This window comes from Syngnathus typhle, linkage group LG1 (assembly GCF_033458585.1).
Source record: "Syngnathus typhle isolate RoL2023-S1 ecotype Sweden linkage group LG1, RoL_Styp_1.0, whole genome shotgun sequence".
NCBI classification, from domain to species: Eukaryota; Metazoa; Chordata; class Actinopteri; order Syngnathiformes; family Syngnathidae; genus Syngnathus; species Syngnathus typhle.
Window position 1 is genome coordinate 2,778,270 of NC_083738.1, and position 12,469 is coordinate 2,790,738.

Genomic DNA, 12,469 nt, shown 5'->3' on the forward strand with positions numbered 1-12,469 from the left:
TGACAGTTCTTCCACAAGGTCAATTAAAGCTAAAGATGCAGATCACTTTGGCCTAAAACCATATTGACTATCAGTTAATATCTCACACTTATCAATATAACTGTCCAATCTAACAGCAAATACCTTCTCCAAGATTTTGGAAAATTGGGGAAGCAATGAGACTGGCCTGGAGTTGGTGTAAAGATTCTTCTCACCGGCCTTATAGATGGGAACGACTTTGGCTATTTTCATTTTTGTGGGAAAGGAGCCCAGTTTCAGCGAGAGGTTGCAGATTAATGCTATGGCATCTGCTATAGCTACTATTACATATTTAATTAAGTACAGATCAATATCCTCAGAGCCCCTTGATGTTTTGTTCTTAAATTGTTTAACAATATCAATTATTTCAGTTTTATCTGTATTTCTCAGAAAGATGGTAGCCGGGTTTCGTTCCCCAAAATAATTGTGATGCACCTCCCCTTTGTGGAGGGATTATCTCATCTGCCAGTTTGGGCCCTACATTCACAAAGAATTTGTTGAATCCTCCCACCACTTCTGTTAGAGTGGGGCTCACTCTAACTTATTTTTGCAAGAACCACACGGGAGACAGTACCGTAATTTTCAGACTAAAAGTCGCACCGGAGTATAAATCGCACCAGCCATAAAATGCCCAAAAAAACGAAAAAAAAAAAACATATATAAATCTCTCCGGAGTATAAATCGCATTTTGGGGGACAATTTATTCCACAAAATCCAACACCAAGAACAGTCATGAACGAGCAACAACAGGCTAAACGATAGGTATGCTAACGTGACATAAACACAAACTAAGAGCTGAGAACGGCCTTGACGTAAAATTCAGAGTTATTCAAAAAACTATTACATAAATAACACGTTAATAAAACCATCTGCGTCACTCCAATTCATTAGATCCATCAATCGTCCTTTGTCAACAATGCGTGCGCGCCGCTGACGGCTCTTGCTCTCGGACAAAGATCGACTCGTCCGGGAACGGTGGATGGGGCTCGGACAATGCTTTTACGCGCGCCCGGTCCTACTCTACCGAGCTGTCTTTCACCTCCGTGGCTGGAAGTCCACGCCGCCACACGGCTGTAAGTTTGTTTTGTTAAATAAAGAGCCATTTACCAAACCCGCGTCTTTCCTTGAACTTTGTTAACGCTACAATATAGTTATATAGTAGATCTGTGGAATAACGACGAGCCTGACGTCAGGGGGCACGCGCGGCGATGTTGACAAAGGACGAGGAATTCGATCGATGGATTTAATGATTTAGAGTGCACAGATGGTTTGATAACATTATTGCTTATATAATAGTTATTTGAGATATAATATATATGTCGTTACATGGGCCTGTGGAATATTTTGAAGTGCAAGAGCCGTCAGCGGCGCGCACGCATTGTTGACAAAGGACGATTGATGGATTTAATTAATTGGAGTGACGCAGATGGTTTTATTAACGTGTTATTTATGTAATACACCGTGTTCCAAATTATTATGCAAATTATATTTATCTCAGATTTTCCTAAATAGTCGATGCAAATGAGTCAGCATAATTTTCAAGTCATCAACCATTAGTTTAATGAATTCGAATGTTATTGAACAAACCTCCCAATGATAACAGAATTTTTCAAAAATAAAAAACTTAAAATGCACTGTTCCAAATTATTACGCACAACAGAGTTTTATAACATTTTATAGGTTGTTATGAACTGAAATGCTCATCTTTAGAATTTACAGCATTAGGAGGTCATATTTACTGAAATCAAAAGCTATTTCAATCAAAAACATCTTAACAGGTCAAGTTACATTTTAACATAGGACCCTTTATTTGATAGCAGCTTCACAATTCTTGCGTCCATTGACCTTGTGAGTTTTTGGAGAGTTTCTGCTTGAATTTCTTTGCAGGATGTCAGAATAGCCTCCCAGAGCTGCTGTTTGGATGTGAACTGCCTCCCACCCTCATAGATCTTTTGCTTGAGGATGCTCCAAAGGTTCTCAATAGGGTTGAGGTCAGGGGAGGATGGGGGCCACACCATGAGTTTCTCTCCTTTTATGCCCATAGCAGCCAATGATGCAGAGGTATTCCTTGCAGCATGAGATGGTGCATTGTCATGCATGAAGATGATTTTGCTACGGAAAGAACGGTTCTTCTTTTTGTACCATGGAAGAAAGTGGTCAGTCAGAAACTCCACATACTTTACAGATGTCATTTTCACACCTTCAGGGACCCTAAAGGGGCCAACCAGCTCTCTCCCCATGATTCCAGCCCAAAACATGACTCCGCCACCTCCTTGCTGACGTCGCAGCCTTGTTGGGACATGGTGGCCGTCCACCAACCATCCACGACTCCATCCATCTGGACCATCCAAGGTTGCACGGCACTCATCAGTGAACAAGACTGTTTGAAAATTAGTCTTCATGTATTCCTGGGCCCACTGCAGCCGTTTCTGCTTGTGAGCGTTGTTTAGGGGTGGCCGAATAGAGGGTTTACGCATAACTGCAAGACTCTGGAGGATCCTACACCTTGATGTTCGTGGGACTCCAGAGGCACCAGCAGCTTCAAATATCTGTTTGCTACTCTGTAATGGCATTTTAGCAGCTGCTCTCTTAATCCGATGTTTTTGTCTGGCAGAAACCTTCCTCGTTGTGCCTTTATCTGCATGAACCCGTGTGTGCTCTGAATCAGCCACAAATCTCTTTACAGTACGATGATCACGCTTAAGTTTTCGTGAAATATCTAAGGTCTTCATACCTTGTCCAAGGCATTGAACTATTTCACGCTTTTCGACAGCAGAGAGATCCTTTTTCTTTCCCATGTTGCTTGGAAATGGTCATCTGCTTAATAATGTGGAACGCCATTCTTAAGTAGTTTTTCCTTAATTGGGCTCACCTGGCAGACTAATTATCACAGGTGTCTGAGATTGATTTCAGTGATCCAAAGAGCCCTGACACACTATACCGTCCATGAGTTTAATTGAAAAACAAAAAATGTAATCTTTATGACACTTAAATACAATTTGCATAATAATTTGGAACACGGTGTAGTTTTTTGAATAACTCTGAATTTTACGTCAGGGCCGTTCTCAGCTCTTAGTTTGTGTTTATGTCACGTTAGCATACCTATCGTTTAGCCTGTTGTTGCTCACGTGTTGTGACGCTGCGTCAGCAGCGCGGCGGTTGTTTACATAAAGGACAAAGATTGACTCGACGAGCTGCTGCTGACGCGACGTTGCGCTGCTGTCGTCACTTGAAATTCAAATTACAGTAATCCCTTGCGACATTGCGGTTCGTTTATCGCGGTTTCACTTTTTTTTTTTGGGGGGGGGAAATTTTTGAAAAAAAAAACATATATAAGTCGCTCCTGAGTATAAGGAGCCACCCAAACTATGAAAAAAAACGCGACTTATAGTCCGAAATTTACGGCATGCCCTTTTTAAGCACTTGCAAATGGAGAGTCATTCGTCGCTGTGCGTACAGCGATTATCGAATGAGGTCTGACTCAGGCCTCTTGCAAGAGCATTTTTATTTAGAGAAACAGTGTGGGGGTGAGAGTGGACTGGATGGAGTTGAAGCCCTTGACCTCTAGTCAAAGCATAGCAGGGGGTGTTTTACGACGTTGTGTTGGACGGAACAAGCTAGGTTATTTATTACAGGTTACATTCCAACATAATCATACAATCAAGATAATCTGTAAACCCTAACAACTTCATCATTATTTTTAATTATCTTACCGTTTTCAAAGAATTCATTTGTGAATCCGACACTTTTCTTTGTTCTTATAACTGAGTTTAAAATATTCCATGTGCTCTTTATATTATTTTTATTTGTTTCCAACAGTTTACTACAATAATCTTTCTTACATTTTCTAAGAATTTCTGTTGCCGTTTTTTTCCGTGTATATTGCGCAAAATTTAACTAATTTATTGTCCTAAAATCTGGGGTGCGCATTATACATGGGTACAATTTTTTTAAATTTTTATTTTTTTTAAAAAAGTTTTAATTTTTTTTTTTTAAGAAAATCATGGTACAACAAAACCAACAACAGGACTGACCGACAAAGTCGTGGAACAAAAAGACAGGGTGACATTACCAAAGACAGGAACAGAAACCAAACAGACATCATGACAGTAACACATGCAATGATTCGACGGTGAGCGAGGAGCAGACAGGACTTAAATACAAAAACACGTTACATTGATTGAGGTGACACAGGAAGGGAGGGGCGACGCAAACAGAAACTATGGCAACCTAGACACATAGCAAAACTGGGGACGAGACATGACAAATCTCCCTCGAAATAAAACTTGAAATCACCTTTCTTCTTGTTTGTTGTCAATCGCGCATCGCATTCAGCCATCCTGCCCAATACACTTAGTAGTCAGTAAAATTCATAATTGACGACACATCGTTTGATGCGATGGTGCAATCCTTGATGGTGTGTTATTGTCAAATATTGTTTGTTTTTTAATCTCCATCGCGGACCGGACGTCATACAGAGGCAGTATCACTGCGCATGCGCACTATGGATCCGATGCGCACTATGGATCCGATGCGCAGAACGGATGCGCAAGACACATCAGCTATATAAAGGGCGAGAGTTCAGTTTTCTTCCTATTAGTTTCAATTCACAGTTTAATTAGCAGTTTCAATCAGCAATTAACAAAATGCGTATTACAAGTAATATTTTATTTCACAACACTTTGCCTTGTTCCTTTCGTCTCTGCTGTTCACTTCAAACACGCTCCATACGAACGCAATGCTATCGTATCAGACGCTTGCTCGATCACCTGCTCGTTTGCTGTCACAATGTACCCTACACAAATCTGAAACATTTGTTGCAGCTCCGAGTTACGACGAGGGGCAAGTTTTTGTTTCCAAGGGTGTTTTTATTCCTCTTCAACTTCTCTCCCATACAGAGCCGCCTTTTTCACATGTCCGCACGTCACTTTCCTCTCTTTTCATCTGATCGTGGTGGTGCCTTTACGGGCAGTCGGAGAAATCAACGCCAACAAAAAAAAATACATCCAGCCTAGTTAAGACCATACCAAAGACTATAAAATTGGGACCCATTGCCTCCCTGCGTGTGTGACGATCATTGGGACTTAAAAAAACAAACAAACAAACAAAAAAAAAATTGGGTGCGTATTATACATGGGTACAGGCTTTTTTCCAGCATCAACATGCCATTTTTAGGGTGCGTATTATACATGGGGGCGCATTATACACGGGAAAAAAACGGTAGTTTATTTATATATCTTTTATATTTAGTTTCTTTCTCCTCAGTTCTGTGTTTAATAAAGTCCTTATATACCGTTTTTTTCCGTGTATAGTGCGCAAAATTTTACTAATTTATTGTCCTAAAATCTGTGGTGCGCATTATACATGGGTACAAAAAAAAAAAAAAAAAAATTTTTTTTTTTTTTTTTTTTTTTTTAAGTCCCAATGATCGTCACACACGCAGGGAGGCAATGGGTCCCATTTTTATAGTCTTTGGTATGGTCTTAACTAGGCTGGATGTAATTTTTTTTGTTGGCGTTGATTTCTCCGACTGCCCGTAAAGGCACCACCACGATCAGATGAAAAGAGAGGAAAGTGACGTGCGGACATGTGAAAAAGGCGGCTCTGTATGGGAGAGAAGTTGAAGAGGAATAAAAACACCCTTGGAAACCAAAACTTGCCCCTCGTCGTAACTCGGAGCTGCAACAAATGTTTCAGATTTGTGTAGGGTACATTGTGACAGCAAACGAGCAGGTGATCGAGCAAGCGTCTGATACGAGAGCATTGCGGTCGCATGGAGCGTGTTTGAAGTGAACAGCAGAGACGAAAGGAACAAGGCAAAGTGTTGTGAAATAAAATGCACAGAACGGATGCGCAAGACACGTCAGCTATATAAAGAGCGAGAGTTGTTTTCTTCCTATTAGTTTCAATTCACAGTTTAATTAGCAGTTTCAATCAGCAAATAACAAAATGCGTATTACAGGTAATATTTTATTTCACAACACTTTGCCTTGTTCCTTTGGTCTCTGCTGTTCATCCTAAAACACAAAGGCGCTCTTTAAGCAATGCGACAGTGAGCGCCCGGCGCGCTGCGGTTGCGCGACCGCACCAAATTAAGCTCCCTGCGCAGTGCGCACTGAGGTCCACTTAAATTTTAGAAAGTACATCAGGACTTTAAAAATATCTTCTAAATTTCAGCGACGGCTCTGTCACAATAATCGACCAGCCCGGTGCAGTTGGGCGGTCGGCGGCGCGCTACGGTTGAGCGTTCTCTCGCGCGCTCTCTCTCTCTCGCTCTCGCACACACGCAAACCGGATATCATACGGAGGCCGCCATTACAGATGCGCAGAACGGATGAGCAAGACACGTCAGCTATATAAAGAGCGAGAGTTCAGTTCTCTACCTAAATCCGTATTACAGGTAATATTTTATTTCACAACACTTTGCCTTGTTCCTTTCTTCTCTGCTGTTCACTTCAAACACGCTCCATGCGCACGGAGCGCGGTGGTGCGTTTACGGGCAGTCGGAGAAATCAACGCCAACAAAAAAAATTACATCCAGCCTAGTTAAGACCATACCAAAGACTATAAAAATGGGACCCATTGCCTCCCTGCGTGTGTGACGATCATTGGGACTTAAAAAAAAAAAAAAAAAAAAAAAAAATTTTTTTAAAAAAAATTCATAAAAATTGGGTGCGTATTATACATGGGTACAAGCTTTTTTCCAGCATCAGCATGCCATTTTTAGGGGTGCGTACTATACATGGGGGCGCACTATACACGGAAAAAAACGGTAATTCATTCTTTTTTTTTTTGCAGGCATTCAACAGACCCCCAGTTTATCTGGTCGTTTTGAAGTTTTCTTTGGTCGCTGAGTTGGACAGTTTTTATGATATAGAGCAGGGGTGTCAAACTCCTTTCCTCGGGGGCCGGATCCCTACATGTTTTCCAAGTTTCCCTTGTTAAACACACCTGATTCAAATGTCCAGTTCGTCCTCACTTTCAGCACGAGCCTGATTAATTGAATCAGGTGTGTTTAACGAGGGAAACTTGGAAAACATGTAGGTATTCGGCTCCCGAGGACTGGATCCTGACACCCTTGATATAGAGTCAAAAAAGTATTTAGAAATAAACTATAGGCTGCATCAACATCCTCTTTTTCATAAACATTCCTCCAGTCTTGAGCTATCGGATCGTTTCTCAATGCGTTCAGAGTGCCATTTGTTCTTACCGTTTTTTTCATGTATAATGCGCCCCCATGTATAATACGCACCCTAAAAATGGCATGTCAATGCTGGAAAAAAGCCTGTACCCATGTATAATACGCACCCAAATTTTGACATCTACTTAAGTCCGTAAACGTAAAATTATTTCAGAAAAAAGATCATCTTTGGGAACAACCGGATGTTATTCTGCCGGTCAGTATCACTGTGCATGCGCTAGCAAACTCAATAGCGAAGAAATATTTCGGATTTGTGTAGGGTACATTGTGACAGCAAACGAGCAGGTGATCGAGCAAGCGTCTGATACGAGAGCATTGTGTTCTTATCGAGCGTGTTTGAAGTGAACAGCAGAGAAGAAAGGAACAAGGCAAAGTGTTGTGAAATAAAATATTACTTGTAATACGCCTTTAGGTAGGGTTAGAACTGAACTCTCGCTCTTTAGTATATAGCTGACGTGTCTTGCGCATCCGTTCTGCGCATCTGTAATGGCGGCCTCCGTATGATATCCGGTTTGCGATGGAGATTAAAAACCAAACAATATTTGACAATAACACACCATCAAGGATTGCACCATCGCATCAAACAATGTGTCGTCAATTATGAATTTTACTGACTAAGTGTGTTGGGCAGGATGGCTGAATGCGATGCGCGATTGACAACAAACAAGAAGAAAGGTGATTTCAAGTTTTATTTCGAGGGAGATTTTCTTCAAAAATTGTTGTACCATTATTTTCTTCAAAAAAAAAAAATATATATATACCGTATTTTGCGCCCTATTAGGCGCACCGGGTTATAAGGCGCACTGTCAACTTTTGATAAAAATTTCGGTTTTTAAGTGCGCCTTATAAGGCAGAAAATACGGTACTATATATATATAGTATATATATATTTTGTACCCATGTATAATGCGCACCCCAGATTTTAGGACAATAAATTAGTTAAATTTTGCGCATTATACACGGAAAAAAACGGTACCAGTAATCCGGCAAGACACCTACTCACCACTACCAAGCCGTGCTCTTCAAGTGCAAAAAAGGCATCCGCAATACGAAAAAAAGAGTACTTCCAAGATTAGTCCAGCGACAATAGGATAGAACTTTTTCCTGTAATTCCAAAAAACAATTGGCGGAAGGATACCGAACAGTTAAAAAAATAATAAATCTGGGCAGCTAGAGGATGTTCTATTCGGCTATGCAGTTTCATATTTTTCCAGGTTTTTGAGGTCCCGGATAAGCAGGACCCTCGCCTCCTCACCAAGTGAACCATTTGTGCGAATCCCGATTTTACAATCTCTTGTCCATGTTGAATAGATTTTTTTTTTGTTTCTTCAGAACCCTCGCACGTTTGGCTATCTCGGCGTTCCTCTTCGTAAGGTGTTCGTTCACATACACCTGTGTGTTCTTCAGTTTCCTTTCTTGTTTCAAAAGCTCCGTTTTTTGTCTTCTGTTTACAAATCTCAGAATGATGGTTCGCTCTGATTGTGCATTTCTTTTGGGAAGAGTATGGCAGGCAGCGATACTCTCCTTATGAATGGCAATGTCATTTCTGTTAAAGAACTGAATCACCTGTTCCTCCAGTGACTGCTTTTCTCCCTCAGTCAAGTCCTCCTCGTTATTTTCTCCTCGGGTGACGTTGGAGTATGTGCGGTGTGTTGTTTTCAGACCGCTGGTGATCATGTCCTCTTTCCGTGTATATTGCTCCAACTCGTCAACTCTCTTTTCCAACTCAGCAATTTTCTTGTCCTTCAGCACGAGTAGTTTGTTTAGTTTCCTCACATCTTCAACAAGACCACTTATTTTTCCTACATTTTCCACCATTCCGTCCATCTTCTTTGCCAGGTCTTTCAAGGCCATCTTAATCTCGATTTTATCGTCACTACCATGGGACGCGCGCCTCCTCCTTCGCCGCCGGTCCGCCATCTTTCAATCGAGTCACTCCGGCGTTCTAAGAGAATCACTTGGAGCTCAAGGTTTTGTGGATTCCTCGATCGAAGAACACAAGCGAGCTGGACGGCACAGCAAGGGCCCACACTGCATCTTGATTCTGCAAATTTGCTGATTTGAAGGCAAACGGGTGACAGACGACTAGCACGCCATGCCAAGCGAAGTTCAACCAAACCGGCCTTGTACCTTTTTAGGAAAAATCGTTACAATAATAATAAGAGTTCTAAAAACATGTTTACAGTGTTGTACCTTGTTGTAGAAAAATTGTTATAATAATACAAGAGTTCTAAAAACATATTTACAGTTTGTACACTTTTACCTTGTTATAAAAAAATATAATAAAAGTTGTTCTAAAAACATTTTGGGTATGTGTTAAGAATTCTCCAATTTATGTTATTGTGCTTTGATTTGAGGTAGGGTGATTTATTTTGAAGGCCGTTTTCAGGCGATACCACTTACTGTTTTACGTTCGTGTACATATGTCGGTTACAGTGGTACAGGAGTCATTGACGATGTAAGTGGGTCTCCTAACTAGAGAAATGACATGTGTCTAACCTTTAGGACAATGTAGTATTGCTCCACATGTTCGTTTAAATTCCTTTAGAGGTCTGCTTTTGCGTGTTAGCAGGATCGCGGATTAGCATCTTTCCGCTAACTCGTTAGCCTGCTCAGTACTTCTTGTTAACATGTTACACCCATACACGTATATGATTTACATTTTCAATATTTATGCAAACTTTTCTATATGTTAGTTATACTATTATAGTATTATTTACATGTTTGAAACAATTATTTAATGTAATAATAAAATGTGCACTTAAATGGTTTCATATACCGTATTTTTCAGATTAAGTTGCGTTTTTTTTCATCGTTTGGGTCGGGGGCGACTTAAACTCAGGAGCAACTCATATGTGGAGTTATTCACAAATTTTTACTTGATCATTAACACATTACTTACTAGTATAGTTGATCACTTCACATGTTATTTTCACTTCAAACCGCATGAGGGCGCACTATGGCTGTGGAATAATTGGAGCCTCACTGACAATGAGTTCAATGAGTGACTTCAAGGTTCTTCTATTAACCTATAAATCACTGCATGGCTTAGCGCCTTCAAATCTCGTCGACCTAGTTGTTCCTTATGTTCCGTCGCGTAACCTTTGTTCGCAAAACGCTACTCTTTTAGCGACACAGAGGGCCAAGAAAATGTCTGCAGGGTCTAGAGCATTTTGCTTTTCGGGCTCCAGAGCTTTGGAATGCCCTACCAATGGATATTAGGACTGCTACCTTAGTAGAAACATTTAAGACACGTTTAAAGACACATTTCTATGATATGGCCTTTAACTAATCTGTAGTGGCCGATTCGGCTGGAGTTTTTCTCTCCCTCTCCGCCCCCTCCCTCCCCCCTCCCCGGCCGGGGAGGTGGTTAGGTGGCACCCATGCTGACAGCGGCTATCTGGATTCTCGTGGACCAATTCAGGATGGGGGAACTGCAGCTCAACCTCCTCGAAGACACTGCCAAGACAATTGAGGGCTCCTCCGGCAGCTCTTCGCTTTGACTTGGACATCCACTTTTTCATTGATTTTCATATTATGTATCATTTGTGCCCTCTCTGCATCCATTTCAACCTGGTGATCCTGAAAGGGGGATCCTTCCATCTGTGGTCCTTTCTCAAGGTTTCTCATTTTTCCCTGGCAGTTTTTTTTTTAGTTTTTCCTTGCCCTTTTGGGAGCTTAAGATCAGGGGATGCTTTGAAAAGAACTGTCAATTTTTGTCTATGTGAAGCCCTCTGAGACTGACCCGTAATGACCCTTGATATATGTTATATCCTTACTATTTTCCAGGTTCTTAGATAGTAAGAATAGGTTGGACAACGACGTGAATGATAACTGCTTTATTCCTTACTCACAGTGCGTTCACAGGGCGTACCACAACAAGACAGAATGCCCATCCCACTTCCGGGTTTTTTCTACTACGGAATTTGAGTTAGCCCAAAATACACAACATCTCTTCCCCTCTTACTATGAACGTGCTATATGCATGAATGCGACCAACATAGTCTTATGCACCTATAACTTGACATCTTCAAGATCTATCAATAACTACCATTAAACAGTTATCAGATATGGTCCAGATAATTATGACAATAATATTCCCATGAAACCTTAACTTTGGGTAAGGGTGGACTACCTCGAATTATACCGAATTATAGCAAAAAAACGATGTCGTACGGCGTCAGCACTATGTTGTTTTCAATAAAAACATGAAGAACTCACGTTTGCGTCAGTCAATTTTAATTTTTATAAAGGATTATTCTCAGTTGATGTCTTTAAATTCATCCGCGTTCTGCCATTGAAGCGGGGTGCATTCAAAGACCAGTCGTACAGACGGAAACGTTTTGTGATCAAATCTTTAATAACGAGAATGATTTAAGTGAATTGATTTGAATGAATAATCGAGAAGAAATTTCAGTTCTGAAGGCTCCTTTTGTCCCAAGCAAAGTGACAGATGGTGGGGAGGGGGGATAAAAATTGTAAAATCAATTCACTCAAATCATTCTCGTTATGAAAGATTTGATCGCAAAACGTCCGTGGCTTTTTCTTAAATGAACACGTTTGACATTGCTATCGTGTCAGCTTTTAATTATATTGCGCTGTCATGTTAAAGCAAATTAATAAATGCAACAATATTAATTTGCTTTGAAAATACCTGAGTAATAAAATAAAATGGATGGATGGATGAATGATGATCACAATTAAGTATAAAGTCTCCTTTGTAATATATACTCCTTGTAGCCTGTACCCAAAAAGAGGAGTTTCTTTGCATCGAGGTTTATGCAAAGAGCTCATGTAATTATATTGTTGCGTTTTGGTGAAGTGAATGAGTGTTCCGTCTGTACGACTGGTCTTTGAATGCACCCCGCTTCAATGGCAGAACGCGGATGGCATCAATTGAGAATAATCCTTTAGAAAAATTAAAATTGACTGACGTATCTGAGTATCTGTTTATTGTATTCGTTTATATGTTTAATAAAGACAAAGCCATCACAAAACTGTTGTAATTATCTAGATTTTGATCTAAATTAGCCTTGAATAAAGACTAAGCAGTCACATGAATTAACAGAAAAAATGGACAGCCGGACTCGGACTCATGGTCAAGAGGCTGGACTCGGACTCGGTGCAAAAATCCGACCAAGTCCACAGCCCTGATTACATTTATTTCATATATCTAGTCTGACGTCAGCGGCGCACGTAGTTCCGGCGTCAACAGCTGTGTGTGTGTGGTTTTTTTTTTTTAAGTGACAC

At 40.6% G+C, this 12,469-nt stretch overlaps 1 protein-coding gene and 1 long non-coding RNA gene across 13 annotated transcripts in view; one reads left to right on the forward strand and one right to left on the reverse strand.

Annotated features, from left to right (window-relative positions):
• Window positions 1-12,469, forward strand: part of LOC133150815 (ETS-related transcription factor Elf-2-like) — a 106,921-nt gene that overhangs the window by 53,951 nt on the left and 40,501 nt on the right. The gene's annotated exons all lie outside the window — the stretch shown is intronic.
• Window positions 1,554-2,948, reverse strand: LOC133150909 (uncharacterized). The gene is made up of 2 exons (XR_009713831.1): window positions 2,363-2,948; window positions 1,554-2,229 (listed from the first exon to the last, which is right to left on the reverse strand). It is a non-coding gene; the product is annotated as an uncharacterized LOC133150909 (long non-coding RNA).